General features: G+C 32.9%; 1 protein-coding gene across 2 annotated transcripts in view; it reads left to right on the top strand.

Moving 5' to 3' along the window:
- LOC127853110 (uncharacterized) overlaps positions 1–6,000 on the top strand; it is a 31,591-nt gene that overhangs the window by 21,462 nt on the left and 4,129 nt on the right. The gene's annotated exons all lie outside the window — the stretch shown is intronic.

The raw sequence follows: 6,000 nt of genomic DNA, 5'->3' as shown, positions 1-6,000 counted from the left end.
ACAGCTTCGATACGTGTGTACAGCTTCGATACTAGAGTCCAGTATCGATACTCGTGTACTGCTTCGATACTCGTGTTTAGTTTCGTTTTGCTGTCCAATGTATAAAATCAACAAATTAAACAGATAAACAGGTTAAGAATGAATATATGTACAGCCTTTAGGGGTTTACAAGTTCACCAATAATGACCTTACACTGTACTTTTAACTATGTTAGCATAATTGCTACATTTAAAGTGTCTACTTTTCACAAACATTTTGTTCGCTCACCTGGAGTATTTCGCGAGATGAATTCTAAAAATCATTAAAGTTTCAAACATTTTTTTTCCACAAAAATGTTCACTGTTAACTGCATAATACACAGCAATCTTACGTATACAAATACTTATGGCATGCATTTTAAGGATTGAAATGTGCACACTTGTTAGCGGTAACAATACACTTAAAAGAATTACATGTCTATAGCCAACACTCTAGCACTGAATAATACTTGTTCACAAGTTTCCTTATTGTATGGTATAACCAGAATTTGTGTGCGTTCATATATTGAAATAGCTTATCTATATGCATGATATGGCTTATGTATATGAGACGAGAAAAACAGTGCGAAGTTTGCACGAGCAAAGAACACGAGTGGATCGTACAGTTCTCAAAGAACACGAGTGGATCATACAGTTCTGTGCACATTAAGCTCACGATTGTCAGTCAGATCATTATGTTATTCTTTTTGTGTGATTTTTCTTGTTGTTTTTTTGCTGTTTGTTTTTTAAAATTGTTACATGTACACACTATAATGTGATTATTCACTGTACTTTTACATAAACAGACGAAATTGTAATGGCAAAATCGATGGAATCTATATTTAATTTTATATTGTATCATTCTATACACTATATTCTTCTGTACTTTTAAATAAATAGGCGAAGTTGTTATGGCAAAAATCGATGGAGCATATGTTTCATTTTATAGTGTATCACTCTATAAATTGTGTACTGAACGTTTTTTCCTACGTGGATCCCGTGAATAATTTGTTAACCATCAGGGGAACAACAGGTGGGAATGTTCAACAAATACGTGTATCTGCCAATACGTGCGTACATGCAGAATACGCGAACAAAGAACCTTAGACCTGTTTGTCTGCAATAAATTGGGAGTTTAACTTTGTTAAAATACTCATTTATATAGGAATTGTGGTATCGTTTATGAAGAATTAGGTATAATTACATGTGCCTGTCAAGTTGTGGAGAAGATGCTATTTGATTTGATTTTTTATATGTTTCAGTGAGTAAAATATTAACCACATGTCGCCAAAAACGTCGGCATTGTATTCATGCTTCATGTCTTGAGTCGTGTTCTGAGAAAACTGGGCTTAATGCACGTGCGTAAATTGTCATCCCAGATTAGCCTGTGCAGTCCGTACAAGCTAATCAGGGACGACACTTTCCGCCTAAACTTGATTTTCGGTAAGGAAGGACTTAATTGAAACTAAAAATACCATAAACGCGGAAAGTTTCGTCCCTGATTAGCCTGTGCGGACTGCACAGGCTAATCTGGGATGACGCTTAGGGCCAGTTTTCTCAGAACGCGACTCATGTTATGTATTTCTCTAGCATGAATACACGTTTTGAAATTGTAGTGACAATTATTGTATTAAGTATGTTAAGCGGTATTTCAACGAATGATTGTCTTATTATAACTTATAAGACATTTCTTCTTCATGATTTACCCGCATGACAATTATTAACTCACCTTTTTGATAAAAATATGGTAATATGTTACAATATTTTGAAAAATCAAAAAGTAGACAAACATTTGACTTAGTTTTATAAAAATATACGTTTATTCGTTTACTTGCATAAATTCGCGTCTCACCTATGCAACAAATCAGAAGTTGTTTTGAAGATGTATTAATTAAATATAATATCAGCGTCTTCTCCAAGAAACTGAATTTCTGAATTATCGACTGAATTATTTTCAAAACAATTAAATGAGTCATGAAATACTCAATAGTAAAAAGGAAAAACTAAGTACATGCATATTCGAGATTATGCGCATTTGTGCCAAATGATGTACTAGTAATTGCCACAACCGGCCAGAGCTTGTCATGAAGCTGTTCTTCGGTGCTTCGGTGTTTGAAAAAAAAGACATTATGAAAAACATTTTTATTTCTTACCTCAGTGTATTTGCAACTATTTTTCGTAGTACCTTTTATAGCTAATATATTGATGTTGTTTTAGTACTAGTCATTAGGTATCGGATAACAGAGCTACCGGGCCATGACGTTTTGTGTAAACTGAGCCCAAGTTAAACTGGTGTCATACAAATAACTGTCATCTTTGAAAACATGTTTGTGTAGTTTATTTGTATCTTGCAGTATATTCAAGTAATTTTTTTTAAATAAATCGATGCTAAACGTGTGTGTTCGTTCACTTGTAGGTGGACAAGTATGTGGTGATGTAAAATGCAGAAATATACAGGGCGCTGCGTAATACCCGGAATATCTTCAAAATATATTTTGCCCTTATGTTTACCCGCAATTCATGATTCTTTTCCATATGGGTATACTATTTCTTAACACATGCCAAAGATTGTCACTACATTCTCTAAATTACATTTAGCTATCGAAATATGTAAAACTATTACATAGTCAATGGAAATTCTAATACATGCAGTTTTATTGAATGTGTAACTGGTATTAGTGGCAAAATATCATGGTAGGAAACTCTTATTTCCAATTCAACGCCAAATAAGCGTATGTAATAATAGCATTGGTGTGTCTTACATGACTTCAATTTGAATTTAAAACACAGGCTTCAATCATTTTTATGTTTTATAATTTATAACACATTATCATGATTGAAGCACGTGTTTTTAACTACACACCGATATAAATAATTACGACAAAACACACACATCTGTAAGTTTTACAAATTAACAAACAAATTGGTACTTAACTACTTAATGATAATAATTGTGTGCGGTCGTGAATGAGGAGCCCTGAAAAGGTAAAATCCTATGCGGAAATAATTATAATTAATAATTATTCCCGCATGGGATTTCACCTTTTCAGAGCTTCTGGTAAATGGAGTGTTTCAATGCCATTTGTTTTATTTTACAAAATATGTGACTAGGCGACAGTCCGTTTAACATTTGTTCATACCCTAATTATCGGAACATAGCAGTTGTATATGAAATACTTCAGACGACTACACCAAGTTGAAAATTGAAATACATGTATTTTTAAGTACTCTTAATATATAATTATTTTAAACATTATTGTGAACATGTCCGTATGCAACATGTACTTGTGTAATCTGTACTATCTCTACATATTGTACAGGGCATTGTAGTCTGATCTGTTATCTTGACGAAGGCGCAAGATGTCTGCATCAAGGTTACATGTATTGTTATTACCGATAGTCGGGTTTCGTACACTTTTGGTGTCCTGACAACCTTTTTTAAATCCCAAAAATAAAATTTTTACTCCACGTTTTCGGATATCTAGAATTCCTCTTATTTGAATGACTATTACTTTTCGGACATAGAATTTTATGCAATTTATTTCTATTTTCGTGGATCCATTCTCGTTTTAGTTATGTTCGAGGAAACAGTAATACTGAACATTTACCATTGTCTAATATAGCCATTATATGCATCTTTTGACGATTTAAAAACCTGAAAATTATAAAGCGTTGCAACGCGAAACTATTGAATAATTTGGAGAGTTCTGTTAGTGTCGTTTAATTTTGTGAAACTACAAAGATTGCTTACATAAAGTATAAAATACGACACCTATATATATACTTTGCAGGATGGCCGAGCGGTCTATTTGGTTTTTACTTCAGGATTCAGGGGGTCACTGGTTCGAGTCCTGCTGGAGGCTACTTTTTTTCCTTTTTTTAAATGTTATTCTTGATTATTTACTGGCGTTTTTAGATCCAATGTTTTCATTTATAAATATAAAGCATTTAATGACAAACTTCAAAACATGCCTAAATCTGTGAAAATGCCCCTTTAACCTGTCTGCTGGTTTGTTATTACAGAAAAGCGTTTTTATTGGTGTAGTTTGTCTAGATTAAAGTTAGAGTAACTGAATTACGGACGTAATCATTGTGTAATATTAACATGGAATTAAAATATAAATGGGAAATAAGTTTATTGTTATATTTTATAATTAGTATAACGAAAGACCGCCTTAAAGAAATCAATGAGGGTCCTCATAGTTTGTCTTTGTTTATGGGGATTTTACAATCATAATGCAGTATATGATTTATTAAACATCTCGCATAAATCCAACTGATTCAACTTGTACAATTGCCCTCTTGAAAGACATGAAAATACCACTCAGCGTTCTATTGCTCATCGGAAATAGCCGATGTTGTCCGAGTGTTGAACGAGCGCGACAGATGTTCGTGGCTTCCAATAGAACATACAGAAGCCATGCATCGATAAGCGATCATTTTTTGTTATCATATATATATATATATATATATATATATATATATATATATATATATATATATATATATATATGTATATATGCGAGTGGCAGAGCTTCTGTTCGGCGTGTTGGGTTCAGAGAGTGTAGTGAGGAAATATGAAAACAGTTCTTAGTGGTTGCGACAGACGGTATGTTTTCTATTACATATTAATCATAGCTCGGCTGCATGCATAAAGTATTCTGGAGTGTAATTTTTGAAGTTGGCTTATTGTGCATATCAAGCAAGTTTTGTAACTTCATATAAGTAGCTTCAGACATTGTTGGAACATGCGTTCATTTCTTCCAAAACGCATGGTCGAAATTGTTCACTCTTATGGAATTCAAGTGTTAAAATATGTACAAAGAATGTACCGTTAACGATTCTTACAATATTGTAGGATTTATTGGAATGCAATAGTAATGTTACAAGTAAGAGATCTAAATTTGAGCACGTGCATACTAATGCTTAACGTTCATTCCAAATCAAGTATAATGTTCAGCGTCCCAGGCTGGTATGTTTATGGGCTGCTTTACGAGAAACAAAGAGTTTTAAGAGAGAAACTTCGTGAAATTGAAGAAAAGTACCTTTTGATGGTTTGTAAAACAGATTGTTATTTTTCGGTTTTCAAATAATATTAATATAATTACAAATGAAAATGATATAACGGTTATATTACATAACATCATTGTAAATCTTATTTGCGTATGTTAACATCCAACGTTCCTTATAAAGGGCTATTAACAATATAGACACTTATATATAATTGTATTTAGTTTAATAAAAATTATAATGCTTAACGTGCATCGCATGTTTATCTGCTTTGCGTTGTAAATCGAGTGTTTTATTGACTTCAAGAGTTTATTGAATACGCTGTTTAAAAAGTGTATTCGATTTATTATGGTACATCTCGCGATATTTTCACGTATACAGTATATTGGATTATGTAGTTTATGTTTACCGTCCCTGTGCATTTTTACGAAATAAAGATAATATTCGTCACGAATTCTTGCAATTGGAAATGAACGACACACAAAAGTGCGATTACCCGGTATATAATTATACGATTTACCTCTTATTTCGACATTACACTATTTCGATAGTTGTGCTCAGAATGCAAAAAGTGGAATTAACTGAAAGGTATTTATTCATTTCTTTCCTAATGTCATATCTTGAAAGCCATACTGTGTTACCATCGTTAGTCGGTTATTGACGCTCCATTCTTTCTTCCCCATACGATTTACTGGCGCGAGATGGAATTTAACGCGTAATTGTAACTGGGTAAAATGTGTATGTATGTGTCGTATGAACATGTGGAGAAAAGACCGATTTTCCCGATACTGAATAGTTTTACATCCTACTCGCGTCCTTCTTTCATATACAAAAAGACGCAGTGAATTGGCAAATTTTCTGGAGATTTTCTCTCAAATCAGACAATGAAATATTCTTATTTATTCTTTCGGATTGTACTAGTTAGCGGGAAATTTCCTCAGCATTGTATAAGCTATTGATAAATGTCATTTAA

Source organism: Dreissena polymorpha, chromosome 12 (genome assembly GCF_020536995.1).
Source record: "Dreissena polymorpha isolate Duluth1 chromosome 12, UMN_Dpol_1.0, whole genome shotgun sequence".
Lineage (NCBI taxonomy): Eukaryota > Metazoa > Mollusca > Bivalvia > Myida > Dreissenidae > Dreissena > Dreissena polymorpha.
Note: the sequence above shows the minus strand (reverse complement) of the source record. Positions and strands in the feature narration are given on the sequence as shown.